This window comes from Podarcis vaucheri (assembly GCF_965113315.1).
Source record: "Podarcis vaucheri genome assembly, chromosome: 4".
NCBI lineage: Eukaryota > Metazoa > Chordata > Lepidosauria > Squamata > Lacertidae > Podarcis > Podarcis vaucheri.
In genome coordinates, this window is record NC_138762.1 from 45285144 (window position 1) to 45304864 (window position 19721).

Sequence of the window (19721 nt, forward strand, 5' to 3'; positions counted from 1 at the left end):
GCTCTGTACTTCTATGTGTCTCAGACGGCATTGAAATACACAAAACGGTGTCCAGTAGCATTGTGATGCTAAAGAATGCCAGACCCATTTTCCTTTAAGATTTCTACATTATAATCAGCCATGCTATTCTATCACCACTTGTATTTATTTATTTTTTAGTTGTGCCATTTGAACAAGAAAAGTACTCTCATAAATTAACAATGCCAGCACATAGTAAAAGAAGAAGGAGAAAGCACCACACCAAAAGAAAAGCAAAAAAAGCAAGAGCTCATTATTAGGTAACATAAATCAATAAAAGTGGAGCATTCCTTCAAAGATCCTTTGAAAAAGCTATGCTACCCAAGCGCCAACAGAGAGGGTATGGAAATAACTTCTCCAGGGATAGAGTCTCCCAGTTTGGGCAGAAACTGTGATCCATTTAAGAAAGCACTGCTACTGCTGTGCTATTGTATTCATCAGCTGTTAGGCGGGGAGGCTGAGCAGCCTAAACAAAGTCTGCTGTCTCTTCAGGGCTTCTTCCGCCCTCACTGATGTCCTCTTTGGGCTCCAGGGAGGGTCTCCTTGCAAGCCACAAGGACTCTCCAGCTCTCTCCCACCATTTCCTGATTCGAATCAGTTTACTTATTTATTTCCTGGTGCCATGCATATACCTGACCACATGTGGGTCAATTGTGCATAAGTGGGGGGGACGCCTGCACATGTGTCTATTGAGGCCTCTGACTTTTGTTTGGCTGAAATGTAACCTGCACAAAGCTGAGTTACACCAGTTGCTCTACCCATGTTTCCCTCTGGCCATAGCCACCACTGGAATGCAGCCCCCAGATGGGTTGTACAAAGTAATGAAGCCCTCTGGCCTCTTGCTATAGGGTAGGTGTTTGAAACTTTTGGCGCTCCAGATTACCCGCAGGAAGCATTGTCAATATCCAGGGATGATGGATACTGTAGTTCATCATCATTTGAAGGACCAAATATTCCCCACACCTGTTGTAAGATATTACCATTTTAGTCCATGTTGATAACTTTGCTGGAAAGTGAACTGCTTATAACTGTCATTAGATTACTTCTGGTGGTAGGTGGGGTTAGACCCTAGGAACCTAGTAGTCACTATGCTATTAATAAACAGATAAGTTACTTGCAATTATTTCCAAGTGTCAGTCCCGCTGTTAGCCTTGAAAAAAGGGACAATGGAACTGCTCAACTATTTTATTGGATCAACAGTAATAAATAATTAGATAATTAAAGTAGTTTAAGAGTAGTTTTAAAAGTTTTGTACATCTTAAACTACATCTTAGTTTGCCCCAATATATAATCTCACTGATAATATATCTTTATAGCAATTACTGGGAAACTAACACAGTGAGAGCTAATGTCAAATAATTTCGAAGAGTGGGATGTAAGAATGCAGGAAGTGTAAATTAGATGTAAAATGCTTAGATGAATAAATTAGATGGCATTGTTTGAAATCAATATTCTTCTGCAAGTATCACTTCATTCTTATATAAAAGTATTTAAAACAAAGATTGGAGTTATTGTTCTGTATAACTTTGATGAAAGTTTATGATATTTTTGGTACCATGGCAGCTATAGTTTCAAATCTCAAATTCTGTACTTTCATTATACTTTCACTGGCCTTGCATCTTCTCTTCATACTCCTCAAATCAGCTAAATTCTACCCCTGTATTGATTTTTATACTTCACTAGCAGTTATGGGTGCCCTTGTACCTCAAATCCCTGTTAGTTACCCCAGATCTGTAACAGTATTTAGATGTAGCTAGATAGCTAGATAAAGATAAAGGTAAAGGTAAATGTAAAGGTAAAGGTAAAGGGACCCCTGACCATTAGGTCCAGTCGTGGCTGACTCTGGGGTTGTGGTGCTCATCTTGCTTTATTGGCCGAGGGAGCCAGCGTACAGCTTCCGGGTCATGTGGCCAGCATGACTAAGCCGCTTCTGGTGAACCAGAGTAGCGCACGGAAACGCTGTTTACCTTTCCACCAGAGTGGTACCTATTTATCTATTTGTACTTTAATATACTTTCGAACTGCTAGGTTGGCAGGAAGATAGCTAGATAGACAGTCATAAATTAAATTAAAAGCCTACAATATCCAATGAAACAATAGAATCACAGAAGAAGAAGAAGAAGAAGAAGAAGAAGAAGAAGAAGAAGAAGAAGAAAACATAGTGGCATACTTCAGAGTCAGGTATATGACTCAGTAGCCTGGGATACTGCTCATTTATATTCCACCTTTCCACCAAGCAACTTGAAGAGGCATACATTTTAGTGTCCTAAAAACCCAGTAAGGTATGTTATGCTAAGATAGTGACTTGCATTATAGCCAGCAATTTGTCCTGGGGATTCCAAAGTCAACTTCAACACTGTTGGCCAAGGATGGGAAACGTGGCCCTCCAGATGTTGTTGGACTCCAACTCCCATAATTCTTGATAGTTTGCCATGCTGACTGGGACTGATGGGAGTTTGCATTCAGCAACATCTATGGAGACAGATTCCCCACCCTTGCACCACATTAATGTGGTTCTGGTAATAGTCAAAGGTCTGATGAATTTTTAAAAAAACCTTTTTGCTATGAGCGAACAGTTTCCCACTAATTCAAGGAGAGAATGTAACAAATAAATAAACCTAAGATGATGGAAAGGATAAAAGTGTAGTTTACTACTTGGTGAAAAGGGAACAAGCAAAATACTGTATTAATGGCAATTTGCGTGGAACCACAGCAATGTTGTTTCTTCAGGGCAAGCTGGACTTCTTGCTTCAAAGGATTACTTTCACTCTAATGAAAAACTTTTTAAGAACAAAAGCATTGCATTCAGTACGCAACTTTGTCAATGAGCCCAGCTTCCCTCCACTGCTGTTAGCTATTTTGAGTGCAAAAAATGCCTTGTTTTTAAACTCCTGCCACCCTACTCTGCTGAATGCTAATAAGGAAACAAAAACACATGCTTTTATATGGTGTACTTAACTCAAAATTGTCAATGGAATCAGCAATGTTGGGAGTGAGAGTTCTCTGCAAAGACCATGGTCTTGTTGTATTTGTTGCATCTATTGCATCTTCATGTGGTTAGGAATGTGGTGATATGCTTAGCATACAAAGTCAACTACAACTCAACATCAACTCTGATGATAGTTAATGTTGCTTAATGCTTCCTATTCACAGCCTGCTGATTGAAATGCTGCCTTCTTTAACCACAAAAGTTGAATTGTCTACTGCCTTAGCTAGGTTTTGTCAGGCTGAAGTTTTTATCATTAAAATATCCACCTATTAATGTAAACTGGGCTTGAGGACAATGTGATGTCCATAATCAGTGTTTGAAACTCCCATTGTTCTAGGCACATTTTGTGACAGGGAATTTCATTACAGTGAGCAGTTTCTGAGCTCTGGCGCAGTACTGCGCCTAAGATTTCAGATTAAAACTGCAGAGTGGAAGGAAAGGAGGACCTTTTTCGGCCTCCCCACTTATAGCTACTCTCTGGAGAAGAGACCATCTTAAGACTATTAGGCGGGTGGGCAGGGGAAAGATTAGACCCTGTGAAAAATGAACATAATATTTTGGCCACAGTTGATTCATTTTCACCTTTGTATTATTGTTATAAGGGACGCGGGTGGCGCTGTGGGTTAAACTACAGAGCCTAGGACTTGCTGATCAGAAGGTTGGCGGTTCGGATCCCTGCAACAGGGTGAGCTCCCATTGCTCGGTCCCTGCTCCTGCCAACATAGCAGTTCAAAAGCACCTCAAAGTGCAAGTAGATAAATAGGTACTGCTCCGGAGGGAAGGGAAACGGCATTTCCGTGCGCTGCTCTGGTTCGCCAGAAGTGGCTTAGTCATGCTGGCCACATGACCCGGAAGCTGTACACCGGCTACCTCGGCCAATAAAGCAAGATGAGCGCCGCAACCCGAGTCGTTCGCGACTGGACTTAACTGTCCTTTACTTTATTCTTGTTATAAAAAAAGCGCCTAGACTTTCCATTGTTGTGCCCATAACCTAGTTTTAAGGTGGCATTTAGCTCCTATCTTTCATATCTCAGTTTCTAACACTGCCCACAATATAAACCAAACGCAGCCCTACTGCTTATTGCAAACTAATTATTGTTATTCCTAAGAAGGCTCATTCACATTAATTTCAGAGGCTTCTGATTTACAACTATGGTTGGATTGTTAGAAAAAGCTCAGCATCAATGTTTTCAAAAGATGTCAGGACACTAGACGCACATAAACAGGAAGAATGAATGAAATTTATGTTCCCTATGCATTTTCTTTGATAATAAGGAATTTTAAGATTAGAAGAGATCCAAAGATAAACAAAGCCGAGATATCCCTCCCCTCAATATGAAAAATATTTTTTCCAGTTCTTATACCTGTGAAAATAACTGCACGTTATTTTTAAAGTAATATTTCTTTCTAATCCTAGACCCCAGTTAATGCTACTTTGCTCTTCTATAGGCCCCAACTTACTAAATCTGAATTTCCACAACAGAAAAGCTTCATTGACAATATTGTATTAGTGTTGTTTCACTGGGATACAGGCACTAGTAACCTGTGTTCTGTGGGAGGAAAGACATTGTGTGATAAAATCCACATTTCCAATATAAATGAAGCTCTATGGAGGAACAGAAAAGGTTAAAGAAAGTTTGTTTTAATGAGTTGCAATTTTTAGATATTTGGTGGGAGTTTATATGCTGTGTAAATCATCTACAGTTAATTTTACAAGTAGGAAGGTTGATTGTTCACTGCCTCACTCCTACTAAGATCCTTTGTACTTCTCTAATGTGGTTGCAAAATCCTACTGTTCTGATTAGATAACACTTTTCATCCAGTTTGCACACACTTAGCGATGGAGTAATTGAGGAAAATAGGGGCAAGGCACTGGTGAGCTGAGTCCAAAGCATTTTAGGATTAGTGAATTGATTTCTTTAAAGTGAATATGTTTATTTCGTACCTGTAAGTCTTCTCTATGCTTTTTACATTGGTATGGATAGACACAAACACCCAGAAATAGCCTAATTAACATATGAATGAAGTACGAATCAAATTTGACAGATCAGCCCTATAGAGGAGAAATAGTGCTTCAGAGCATCAAGGAGCTTTGTATGAATAAATTAGCTATTTGATAAAGCTAATTATGATATCCCACACTGCCTGATGATCCAAGTAAGTTTTGGAACTGTATAAATGTATCAGATATAGAGTGATGATTACAGTGAGTGTCTCAGAAAATGTTTAGTGTGTGAAATACACACCAAATCATTCAGGAATCCACCCCACCTCCTGTACTAATGACAATCTGAATCACAATGCATCTCTTCCATTTAATTCTAGAAACCATAAAAAAACCATGCAATTATGTTATGGGAGAAATGTTAATATCATTTTACTGCGTCTTGGCTAACAAGTGTCATGCTGTTACTCCCTTCACTTGATAACAATGGTGTTTCCAATTGTGGTTTTGTGCTAGCAGGGAGTCCTTCTGTTCACACAAAGCATGTCATTCACTTTACACTAATCTACACCTTCGATACTTGATGTCAAATCCCATGTTGTTCAATATTGTCTCCCAGTCCTCAGAACTTCTTTGGGGAGGCACAAAGGGGTCACACTGTACAAGGTTATCAGCAACAATTGGGGCGTCCTGCCTTTTCCCTAGTGCAAGTCACCATTGACCATTGGATACTAAATTATAATTATAATTATTATTATTATGCCATCAGTATGCATTGTGCTTTACAGTATATAAGAAAACAGGCCTTAGGCCTCCTTTAGGAGAAAGGGTGAGATATAAATTGAATAAATAATATTTTGTTTGATTAATAGAATCATTGAGTTGGAAGGAACCATGAGGGTCATGTAGTCCAACCCCTTACAATGTAGGAATCTTTTGCCCAACGTGGGGCTCAAGCTCATGACCTTGAGATTAAGAGTCTTAGGCTTTACCAACTTGAGCTATCCAAGCCTTGGTTACAGTCTTGCTTACAATAGGGCATAGGAACTAGGGTGTTGAGCCAAAGGCTTCCTGGATGAGGTAGGTTTTGAAGAAGGAACTGAAAAAGTAAGAGAGGTATTCCAGAAGGCAAGTTCCAAAGTACATGTGGCAACTTACCAGAGTAGTGTGGGAAAGAACTATGGGAACTGCAATGATGGGACTTTCATAAGTCAGAAATCCCATGTTATATAACATTTCTGTGAGGAATTGACTATTCTTAGTATGGCGAAAAATAGGACTGGGAGACTGAAGTGGATGAAGATAAACTGGAAATCTCATTGTGCAAGTAGATCCTCATAGCACAAGTGAGTGGACATTGTTGCGCATTACTCGCTTTCAATTAGGTAATACGTGAGCATTATATGGGGTTAAGTAGCTGAATGTATCCCCTTCCACATAAAAGTTATGCCCCGTGTAAAAGTCCTAGTAAATTTTGGTGTGGGGTGTAATTTTCATGCGGAGTGGCTTTTGAACAAGAGGACCCCCAAACACACATGGAAATTGAGATGTTATGGCTGTGTGAGTGATAATCATATCAGCAAAATGACTGAATGTTTCAATCAGCTCACAGAGTTCCTGAGGCAACTTATAGGACATGTGCATACATCACAAGAATATGCTGAAACAGTTTCTGCTATATAAATTGACCAATAGCTATGTGGAGAGTTCATAGATTACCAGAACTCCCGAATTATTCACCACAATCTATTACCCTTCAACCATGCAGTTCCTGAAGGAAATGAATGCATTAAAACTGGTGTTTTCATCCAGGTTCCATTCTTTTCATATTTGGGAAATCATTGACTCTCCCTATTATGGTGATTAATTCTTGAATCCTAATTCACATTTTTCTCAGTGTAACAAGCTGCTCAGTATAGTTTACTAAACCTGCACACAATGTTACAAACATACACTCTCCATTTCAGTTCAGAACTGCAGTGGAGTTTTCTACTGCTTTATATGTGATACATTCGTTGATGCACTCCAGAACTTGGTGTACATTCCCATTTCTCAAGACTTGTATTCTGAAAGGTTTTAAAAATGTATACACTGTTGCCCGGGAACCTTCTTTTGATTAGTGCTTTGGAACACATTACTGTTGAGGGTACAATATATTCCCCTTTCATATTTCCATTATTTATTTAGTTATTGTCACTGAGCTTATTACCTTACATTCTCAGCACCAAATTGCATAAACTGGTTACCTGCCCTTGCTCATACACTTTCCAAGGCTTTCTAAATTGTATTGTATCCTCTTTTTATGTTGACTGACCCTTCCCATACCCCATTTTGTATATTGTGCCATCAGCAAATTTCATCAGCGTCCCTCTCGATACTATATCAATTGGACAAAATTGGCTGTAGTACCCTCGTGGCATGCCTGTAGTCACCTCTCTTCAATCCAAACAGCTCCCTCAATATATATTCATTCAAATTCTGCACACCTCCAACAATACAATCTCCTGAAGCAAAACAAAGTCTGAGATATATTCTGCATTCAGGAGTGGGGGTGGGGGAGGTATTGCTTGAACTGTATCAGAAAAAAGCACTCTGTCATTTCCTTCCAAATTGCTTCTACTAGTAAGCAGTGTAGGCTGAAGTTGTGATCCACAGATCACTTAAGCTGGCATGTTTGTATTTAACCTAGCACAGTCCTTCTACCTCCATTGCACAAAGCTAGCACAGGAAGAACCAGTGAGGAGTTTTGAGTTAAATTTTTATTTTTCAGTTCATATGTAATGGAATAATTGTTTCTCAAAGTTACTCAGGCCCTGTTGTCCTAATAGCACTGGCAGTTACTATGTTCCTTTGGGAGATTCTCCTAAGAGATACTTGGAGAATTTGTACCCTCCAGATGTTATAACCTTCCAGAGTGTCTGGGGAAACCCAGCCAGATGGGCGGGATATAAATAAAATTTATTATTATTATTATTATTATTATTATTATTATTATTATTAGCGCCCCTGAAGATTAGCCATGTTGGCTGGTGCCAATGGATTCTGATACTTATAGAGGCCAGATTAAGTGCAGCTTCAGAAAGTTTAGGCGTCTCACGCTTGGACTTGCATTTTCAGCCAGTTTTGTTTTGCCATTATGGAATTCCAAAATTTTGATGATGCTAATGCTGCCTTTGCTTCTTTCGTCTTCGGAGAAATGTTCTTTTCTAAGCTAAACATTTCCTCCTCACTCATACCATTCACAAATTATTCGTTTTACACTGAGGCCATAAAATACCTAAGGAAATATTGTGGAAATGTAAACGAATTTTATAAAGATTGGGCAAGGATATGAAAAGTAAGCCAGCTGTACTCATGAAGGCCTTCCACATGATTGAGAGCCCTGTGAGATTAGGCTACCAACTACACGAAGAAGTCTGCATGAATTAGGGCTGCCATAAGTCTGGAATTTTCAAGACATAGCCAGGATTTTTCTGTCAAAAATGGCATCCAGGCAGAATTTTCAGAAATCATCTGAAATGTCCAGATTTCACTTTTTGAAATATGGAAACCCTAGCATGGATACAGCTGGTTCCTTCTCTGGACCATTGTAGACTGTATGAAACTCAAGGGGACAGAGCCAGGCCGGTGTGATGTTAGGAGTGGGGCCAGTGGCAAGACCCGCTGTGCCTTGCTAATGATTTTCACAACCAACGTGAAACAGGACTAGACCCGAGTCCCTTTTAAAAAACCATGCATACAGTGGTACCTTGTGTTGCATAACCTCCAGGTTACGGAATCTTCAGGTTAAGGCCACAGCAAACCTGGAAGTTTTGTGCCACTTGTGCATGTGCAGAAGTGCTCGGCGCGCCATGCGCATGTGCAGAAGCAGCGCCTCTAGTTACGGATTTTTCAGGGTGCGCACGGCACCCCAAAATGAACTAAATCCATAAATAGAGGTACCACTGTACTTGCAAAATCCCCTCTAGGTAGTAACCATGAAAGTAGTCAAAGTCACAAAACAGATTATTAAGTATGATCACAAATGTGGCACACTGCTATTCCTTTTTTTACTGCAATAACTTTTTCATCTCATATTTTCAAAATAAAAACAAAATTACTGCCAGGAAACAGCAAGCTATCCTAATACCTATGTACAATTTCCATTTTAAGAGATAATATGGCATTAGGTAAAGATTTTTTTTCTTTTTTTAAAAGAAATGATCTGCTTAATTCCATTCTCTCTGTGGAACAAATGGGCAGAAAATCAGTGGGCACAATAAGATACCACCATTAAGCAAATTAGGTCAATTGCGTAATTATAACATCATATTCATCATTTGTAAAGAACCTAAAGTTTTCTAGGCACTATACAGAGGTTAAAAATCAACACAATTTGCTAGGCTTATGGTCTAATAGCAAAAGGACTGGAGGACAGAACAGCAAAAGCAGCACACCCAAGCACCTGTTCTTCATGGTTACATGAATATTTAGTGATCAGATGGAATGGCCACTGAGGGAGAAAGTTCTGGGAGACGAAGAAGCAAATGGCAGTATGTCCCAGCTGAGTTGAAGAGTGGTCTATGCTGTCTCCTCTTTCCCTCTGCTGTGGCCAAGTTGCCAGCTAATTTTAAGTTTAGAAATATGTGATGTGGAATGCTGTGGAGTGATGGAAGGGAAATTGAAAGATCTAACATCCTGGAGTAGCAGAGACATGCTACTGCATGGATATGCGTACATCTGTTAAAAAACAACAACAGCCCACCACCCCAGTGTGATTTCTCAGTTTAGCATGAACGATTATGATGCCACAAACACACACTGAAGTGATCCAGTCTGATTACACCTGGGGCTTCTGGTAGTTTTCTTCACCGGCAGCTCCCAGCTGGCTTACTTATATTTTGTCTGCTTTTCATCCTGTGAATATGAGACAGCTGAGAGCTGCTACCAGGACACGTGTGTGTGTGTGTTGCATGAAAGTGCTGCAGAAAACCTAGAGTGCACGTGCGGTTCTTTTCCACATGTTCCCCAGGATGATTTGCCTTTAGGTTCAAGATTTTACTTTATTTGATGGTGTACTGTTAATGAAATAAATATATAGGGAAACAGTCTCTTGTGGAAAGAAGCGTCTAGACAAATGCCATAAGAATATTAAGCAATATTTGCTGTGGTAGCATTTAGTGTACATCCACATTAGATTGATCCTTTCCACCATTATCAGCGGTCTTCTTGAAGTCTCAGGAAGTATGGCAGTACTACAGGTATGTGCTGAGTGGTGAGTACTTTAAATATTAATGTGTTAGGCTCTTTACAGCAAATATTCCAGCATTAATGGGAACATATCACAGACCCATTTTAGTTTCAATGGAGGCTCCAGCTAGCCTATACACTATTTGCTGCCAATGTACAGGATGCTTGTACATAGAATCCTGCATAAATATTTTACTTGCTCATCACTCAGCAAACACCTAGCATTTAGGGAACAAGCGGCATCAATGGTAAAAGAAAAAGGGTGCTGGAGGTGAGGACTTTAACTTTTCCTGAAAGTTACTGGATAGCAGTAGGTGAAGAAAATATATAATAAAATAGAAAGCAAAACAGATTGATTCACAATAGTTTCGGAAGACCAATGGATGAAAACTGAGTGAGGGAAGATCCACTTGTCGAAGGGGCACACTGGTGATGAGAGATGCATGGATCTGATATACCTGATGTATCCCTTCCCCCAGACCTGTCACAGTTTCTGCTAGACTTCAGACAAGGATGAGGTCTCTATTGTCCTCCAAGGCAACAAGTTTCCCACCATTCTAGGAAGACATTGTTGATATCTCACACAGATAGTAAAGATGGGAAAATGCCTGATTCTTTAGAAAGAAGTATCTTTGAGAGGAGACTGAGATGAAAACAGTAGCAATGAGATTTAAAAACTCAAAACTTTAGAAACAGAGCTAGCTATCTCAGTGCTGTTCATTCATCCTGCAAAAGAATAAGAATTTCAATGCAACAGGACTTTCTGAATTTTGATCAGCTTCTTGATAGAATGTGAGCAAGTGAAGGAAATCAGTTTCCATCTCCTTGAAAAATCAGTTTGCAAGACCTGCCTTGAGCATGCATTTTCCAGAATGAACCAGACAAACTGACATGGGAAACCACCGCCTTATCAACTTCCTAGAGTTCAAACTATGAGGGATGGATCAGTTAATTTTAGATTCAAGCCAAGTTTAGCCATGTTTTCCATCCCATTTTCTGATTTTTTCAAAAGCTGCACAAAGGTTTGCATTTAAATTATATAGATTTCCTCCAAAATATGCATTTTTGTACGCAGTTCTCTCTAAAATGCACTTTTTGTACAGCTGAGAATTGCACTGCAATTTTTAAAAACACCTGTGCAATATGAAGAGAAACTGTTTTCAAATCTTGAATTGCAAATTGCTTAAAAATGTGAACTGAACAAAATTCTGAGGCCAGCCCTCAATGTAAAATGGGAGCTCTATGCTATTACAGTGGTACCTCGGGTTAAGTACTTTATTCGTTCCGGAGGTCCATACTTAACCTGAAACTGTTCTTAATCTGAAGCACCACTTTAGCTAATGGGGCCTCCTGCTGCTGCCGCGCCACCAGAGCACAATTTCTGTTCTCATCCTTAAGCAAAGTTCTTAACCCAAGGTAATATTTCTGGGTTAGCAGAGTCTGTAACCTGAAGCGTATGTAACCTGAAGCATTTGTAACCCGAGGTACCACTGTACTCAACTTCAGATATCTTTTTTTTTTACTTTATTATATTGGTATGAAGTTGCACCCCCTCTCCACTCCAACCACTGATAAGCTGTGCATGAGAACCCCAGTGGTTCCAGGCACTCACCCAGGGTTGTGTTTCCATTGAAAATCAAGACATGGCAAAGGCTGTAGTGTCTTTAAGAAATATGTTTTAATTACACGTCTTTACACCTGAGTTTAGATGAAGGGGGTGCAGATATCATACCACTGTCATCTCAAGAGCAGCTTGTTCTTCATAGCAGCCCAGCATTGCAGAAAGAGTCATCCTAAACGCCATCCATTTGTTCCTGCTTCCCAGACAGCTCTAATGTCTGCTGCATGGTGTTCTCTCTCTTTTTCTTCGCCTTCTCCTTCCCACAACACCTAGCCAACACAAGACCTCTCCTTCAGTCTGCTGGCCCCCACTTTTCTAAGCCTTGAGTAAAAAGGGCAAATTTTCCTGTATGGCACTAGGTCCCTCTCCATCACTTCGGCAACCCCTGTTTCGCACAGACCCAAACACCTTCTTTGATGTGTAAATAGATACCTGGCCAATGTTTCATGATGGCTTACATTCAATCAGCCCAGCCAGGCTTGTTTGCATAGGCCAGGAGTTTCCCAGTTCAGTTCCAGAAACCCAGGAATTTCTGTGTTTGGCACAGTTCAGGGGAACTGCTGCAGCCTGTCTCTTCCCTTCAATATCCCAAATATTATCTAAATCCTACCACTTATTAATTAATAAGATTGACAAACAGACTATACCAAGATGAATATAGGTGCAGTGGAGGTAGGTTAGATTGTGGCATCAAGATTGGTTGTTAGCCTTTTTCTCCACCCTGTTTGATATCAACTGATATTCTGCGGTTTCTTTCGCTGGGGAAAAAAGAAGGAGAAGACAGTTACTTGCATTTGCTGCACTGCAGGGCTAATAGAAACTTTTAGAGGGGTGTGCAGGTCCATTAGAAGAATGGTGTCAGGTAAAGTTATGAATATTATTACTTATTTATGAAACAATTTGTGTGCAACTTTCAGCCCTACATGGGGCCCAAGGTGACTCACAACTACAAATTAAAAGCACAGTGTAATCTAACAACAGCAAGAGCCCTCCCTATTACTGCTGCCCTGATCTAATCTCCTTTTCCTACTGCTCCTTTTATGTAAAGAATGAGACACATAGTGCATGCATGCCTCCTCAAAACTAAACCCCAATGAATTAATTGTGGATAGGATTTGGCAATGGAAAGACTGGATCAAAGAGCTCCTGTATTACCTACGGGCTACAGTTCCCCACACCCTTGAGAGTAAGTCCCACAGAACTCCATGAACTTTACTTCTGGCAAGAGATGCTTGCAACTGTAGGGTACATAATTTAAGATGCAAAGAACGCTACCTTTTAAGCAGTTCTGCAATTATGTGTGGACAACTCCAGCATCAAAATGCTAATTTAAAATTAAGATTTAAGAAATTAATTTTATCTATTTCAGCAACTTGAATACTGCTTAACACTCTAGTGGTTTTTTTTATCTAAAAAAATTCAAAGATTTAAAGAATCTCCTACTAAACACAACGGTGCAACAAGTCTGTAATTGCTCATGAGCAAAAGAACAAAACAAAACAGACCCTACTCAGGGGGCTTGATGGCAACCAGCTCCTTTCAGAGTTGCCAACTTATTAAGAAAACAAAAGAAACCGGTGTGGCCGCTTAATTGCCCTTCATCAAAAGATTTTAGAGTGGTGGACAAAAGTGTGAATAAAAACTAATTCACACAAAGCATAGAAATTATAAATTCAATTTAGAAACCAACAATGTAACAAAGGACAAACGGATGAAAGAAAATCCACCCCCTTCAAAAAACAAAAAAACAAAAACTTAAAAAGCAGAGTAGAGCAAGCAAAATTTTTTTACAAGCTAAAAGGCTTGTGGAAAGACCCTTCTACAAGCTTAAAGGCTTGTGGAAGAGCATAGGCTTCACCTGGCACTGAAAATCACATGCTGGCACCAGGCGCATCTGCTTGGGAAGGACATTCCAAAATTGGGATCTCACTGCAGAAAAGGCCACCACCTTAGTAGTAACATAGTGTACCTCTACTAAAGTTTATACTTGAAGCAGTAGCTCTGCTAAGCATTTTAGACAAGATCCAGTGGCATGATCCAATAGAAATGGGCTGACTTTGGATCCAGGGGATCCATTGCTGGTGCTGCTTTGCCCCTGCACTGCCCTCCCCCCAATTTTGTTTCCGGGCCTTACAACTATTCCCAGTGAGTGTGTCTTATGGAGGGCTACTAATGCAGAATAATAACACTCTGCAGAAGCAGGGATCAGTTGGTTAGTATGGGCCAATAATTTCCTATCCATTCTGCCAAATGAAAGGTTCTCTGAAATTTTAAAGTTTGCATAAACGTCTATAATCCCATAATGTTCTAATACTTACTCTCTCTCTCTCTCTCTCTCTCTCTCTCTCTCTCTCTCTCTTATTTTGTAGCAATTCAGTTGTTCTGAATGACTAGTGTTAACTTCTTGCCAATTAAGAATTATTCGAACAAAAATCCCAACAAATTACAGGGAAAAGTTACAAATGAAGAGGAATCACTTATCAGGCTAAAATCTTAGAAAAGAGTAATGATAACTCAGGGAAAGCAAGCATCAGATGCTCACCATTTTACAGCTGTAGATTTCCTCACAGCTGTTAATTGAAAGGCCATTCCTGTATACAATGGGAATTTTAGGAAATGCTAATAGTAACAATGGAAGTTTTATAAAATATTGAAAAGTCAGGACATTCTGCTCCAAAATAGGGGATGTTTTCAAGCATAACCTGCAGATGTGAAGGGAGAAAGGCAAGTTGGCTTTCTTTTTTTCTGGGAGATTTTTTTCTTCCAATTTTTTCCTTCATTAAAATTTAGTAAGTAGATTTTAGCTTCCACCTGAGATTTTCACTGCTAGGGTAGCTGAAATAAAGAGTCATGCTGCTTGACAGGCTGACCCATACAGCAGTGTCACAACATGAACCAGAGCAGAGAGCAATAAAGGTTCTAAATAGCTAACACATATTCTGGTGAATAAATATACCTGTGGTGACATTTATAAGTAGGCTACATTCAGTGTGAACAACTTCCAACTAAGTTAATAATAAGGCTAGCAAAACTTTTTCAAAGTTTAAAGCATACATATAAATATTATATGCATTAATTTCCTAAGTCATTCAGGGCTTCCCCCCCTCATCATGTAGCCTATTATTAGAAATACTGTAATTACTGTTACACACAAATGGTTTCCTTTTTTTGCTGTGTATATGTCACCACAGCATATTTGTTACTAGATAACAAAAGCCCAATACTAACATTCATCAACAGATCATTTATTTTCTCATTCATTACATTGAATAACTAAGATTTATGTCACAATGAGGGAGAATACAATCATTTATATCTCTTTAATTGTGTACAGTAACATCATCTAATTTAAGAGCAACATTCAGGGTTTCAATACTCATGGCTATCAAACTGGTATAGGGGTCATATAAAATGTACAGACTAGATCCACCCTTTAGATATCAACAATAATACCATCTTAGTCCCAGCCAATGGCTAATTGTTGTCAGTATGATTCACACAACTGTGAATATATGTGCTTAAGGTTCCTCTATGGCAATGGAACAATGGTCAACCAAATGTCAGTAGGGCTAATAGTCTTCCTGCATCTTGTGTAGGACAAAAATGAAGACAAAAATCTACATATCTTAGCCTACCTTTTGGTGGTTTCTGTTTTTTACCTCGAAATAATGGGTTGTGTGTCAATTATTTCCCAAGTGTCATGCAAATGAAAAAAAAAATGGTATTCCTGAGGTTCAAGAGCAGGTGATTCAGAGCTTCCAAGAAATGTCATATGATGATGACAAAATAAATGGGGAAAAGTATCCTTATTGACAAAACCCTCACAAAATAAAACCTGCATAAAGCCTGACATTCAGAACTAGCATCTAGCACAAATTGAGTATGCTCTCAGCTTCCAATGGGAAACAAATGATATGGGACAAGAAAGTAAGGTAAAGGTAAAGGACCCCTGGACGATTAAGTCCAGTCAAAGGCGACTCTGGGGTGCGGCGCTCATCTCACTTTCAGGCCGAGGGAGCCAATGTTTGTTCACAGACAGCTTTCCAGGTCATGTGGCCAGCAGCGTCTGGCACAATGGAACACCATTACGGAAACCAGAGCGCATGGAAACGTCATTTACATTCCCACTGCAGCGGTACCTATTTGTCTACTTGCACTGGTGTGCCTTCGAACTGCTAGGTTGGTTGGAGCTGGGACAGAGCAATGGGGAGCTCACCCCGTCACACGGATTTGAACCACCGACCTTCCAATCAGCAAGCCTAACAGGATCAGTGGTTTAGACCACAGTGCCACTGCATCCCTATAAGAAAGCAACTGCAGTCTCACACATGTTCAAAGAGAAAGAAATGGTGAAGAGAAACATGCACATATTCTTGAGAGGGGGAATAGGTTTCCCAACATAAGTAAGTGTGGGTGTGTAAGATAAATTTTGTTTTGTATCTATCTGTGCTTGTGTTAATGGGTGTGTGATAGGCAGTATGAGTGAATATTTGTGAGACACAACTGTGAAATACGTGTATAAATGTCCATACATTAGTGGAAAGGCAGAAGTTCAAAAAGCCCTTAAGATATTCTTATTTCAAAGAACTTTTTTTATTAATTAATGCGTCTTTTTAAGACCTGCAGTGTGAAATTTGATTTTATTTTGTATGGTTTTTTATGTCCACTGCATTGCCATTTTGTATATCCACTTGAGAGGGCAATTGCCCTGAAAGGTAGCTTGTTAGTTTCAAAACAAATAAAAATCCCATAATAAACTAATAAATAGCTTCGCTGCATATTGAGTGATACTTGTGTTCCTAAATCATTTAGGCCCTCTTTACTGAAGGGTCTTACATTGCTTATATGTGCTACTGATGGCACAGTTCCAAGAAGCCTGTTTCTGTTTGTGGCTTGTTGTTTTTTTAAGAAAGCAAAGTAATTAATAGTTAGTGTTTGTGCAGCATTATGAACACATGACTCATTAGCTGCATTCTAAGGGTGAAATCCCATTCCCATTAAAATCAATGAAAGCTGGTCATTTACTTCCCTAGAGCCAAGACTGCATCCAAAGTATTTTTTATTAAGATGATAATGATGCAATGGGCATGTGCCATGCCTGGGAACTACTTGGCTGTATTTTTTCCTCCAATAATCTTTGGATCTTTTCTGAGGCAAAGAATGCTGAATTGTTGAGCCATTTTCTTTGTTTTCTTTTGTTCTATCTTGATACAAATTACTTTATTTCAAAATGCCCAATTTGATCTAGCCCTAATTGATTTCCCTCCCCCCCTCTGAATTAATCTTCGCGTGGTACTTACAGCATCTTTCCTAATCATATTTTTGTCATGCTGTTTTTTTATAGCACTATAAATTGGAATATCTTCAGTTATGACACCCACTCTGTGCAAGCCTTCTAGCTCCTCATGTGCTTTCTTTGGAAAAACTCTTGTGCAAATGAGATCCCAAAAGGCATTTGCAAGAACCACCATCTGCCAAATGACATGCTGAAAGCTGGCAAGTTGTTCCCTTCCACATCCAGTTTCATTTGCCAGTGCCTCAACTGGGCATCCACACAGCATGAATGAATACAGAAGCAGATACGCCTATGTACAGTATATAATCCACTGCACTGACTGCATTTTTTTCTACTTGCCACCTTAGAGCTATACAAATTAAGGATACAATCTTTTTTCAAAAAAATTCTGATTGTAAGTCACTTTGAGTCAGTTCTTAGGAAAGCAACTAACAAATACTGATAATAATAGTAATAATGGCAGTAATAACAATGCTGAAATCAATAGGACACAATTTTTATCAATTTTGACTGGATCATGTCCCTTTTTTAAAAAAACAACCACCAACAACTGTAGTTTTATTGCTCGCAGCTCAGCTCGTGCTACTCACTGATGCTTAAACTTTGTAAATAGATCTTCAATGGTAATATCATTCAATGATCATTTTTAAGAAATGCTCTATGGCACATCCATTTTGACTTAATTAAAACCCATTCTTTGTGGGCTACAAAGACAGTCAATATAATAATCATTAAAATGGTCATCACAATAAAAGTTTTTGTTGCTATAACCCTATTTTGCTTGTTATACTGTGCAACAATCTGGGGGTAGCTCTAGCAGAGATGAACAGGATATAATATAAAATAAGTTTTGATTTGCACTACTTGGAGTCCTACATATTATATCTTGTGCAGTACTTAACTGAAGAAGGTCTTCCTTCTTTAAAAGCACTGTGTTTTAAGACCTGCAGAATAATGAAAGCTGTGTGCAGTTTTGTAACTGTTTGATGTCCAGTTTTCAGTTGCCCTTGTAATGTCATATCAAGACATTTCATATTGTAAGATCCATGATGTGATTTTAAATATAAGCTCTGAATATATGAAAAATACTTAGTCTTTGGTTTCAGATAGGACTGATTATTTGGGGAATTACTCCCACCCATCCCTGTTAACATGAATTAACTAAACTAAACTAAAATTTCAAAGTATGTCCAATGAATATTTTTCTGGAAAATTCTTTAGCAGGCCATCTTTGCATATGCTGACCTTCCAGATTTTCTAAAGGATCAATCAGGTTGTTTCAAAATTAGATAGCTGCTGGCTGATGTAAGTGAGTTGATTATCTAACCCAAGAGTAGCTTTATTGTCATGAAGTGACAGGACAATGGGGAGGAGGAAGAGGATCCCAGTGAGGGGCCTATCTGGGACTGGGACATACTGGGGCAGGTTGGGGATGGGGAAAGAAAAGTTGGTGTAGGAAGTACTCACTGGGTGACAGAGGATGGCGAGGGGATGGGGGGGGGGTCAGTGCACAGGAACCAGAGCAGCAGGGCCCATTGCCAGAGCCAGAGGGACCCTGTCTCCATGAACATGGCAGGCTCTGAGGCATAGGGAGCAGCTGGTGGGGTGCTCCAGGAGGCTGAGGCAGGCAAGGGCTGACAGCCCAGCCCACTAGCTGTCCAGGTGGGGCTCACTAGCTCTGGGGCGAAGTGTGTGATTTCTCAGCTGTAGTAGGCTAGGAACTAGTAAGGGTCACATGCCCCATCAAGCCCAGAGGCTGCAAACAGCATGCAAAGTATAAAAGGGAAGCAGAGCTAAGATGTTGTATCTGCTCAACTGCCCATGTTAATGGAACTCAGCTTGGATGCTCCAGGATCTCCATGGGACTGTCCTTCAGTTTGGACTTTGGACATGTGGAATGGCCCTAGGCTGGGGACTTGACTTGTTGCCAGCTAGGCCAGGGATTTAGGACACCTATATATGCTAGCAGTAAGAAAGTTACAGGCTACTTTTGTGGACCCCATACATAATGACTCTCAATGGGATTTTTAAATTTTAAATTATTTGGTGAACTTGCAATTTCAAGTTTTGACAACATGCGTTTCTTTTAAAAAATGCTCGCTTGACTAACTTTTGGCTTGTCTTAATTGTGGTGTGTGTGCTTCTAATTATATCATAATGGTAATCGGCTACAAGCAATAAAAATCTGACTAATACCTTTTTTGTTAGAGATTGTATTGTTTTCCCTCTTGAAATTAAACAATGGATGAGATTGGTAGCACAATAAATATAAAGAATTTGCATGTAAATTATCCAAATAGCCCAATGTTTTAATAGAGTGCACTTTGGGTTTGGTTAAGCCCAAACTTTACCCCTCTTGACAAAACTCAAAGAAAGGGCATAAATTCCTTCTTTGTGGGTTTGTCTGCATGTGTTTACCTGTAAATTTCTGAATGGTCTAGGCTACACTCCCTCCTCAACCAAACACTCTGCCTAGGTCATACCTCTCACTGACCTTCCTTGTTTCACACCCCCTTTTAGTGTTTTTGCCTGGCAGCTGTGTCTTTGAGGTCTGATCATGATTCTTGCTTGCCTGGATGAAAGACGGAGAGGTGTGTGTGTGAACCTACAGGACAAAGGCAAA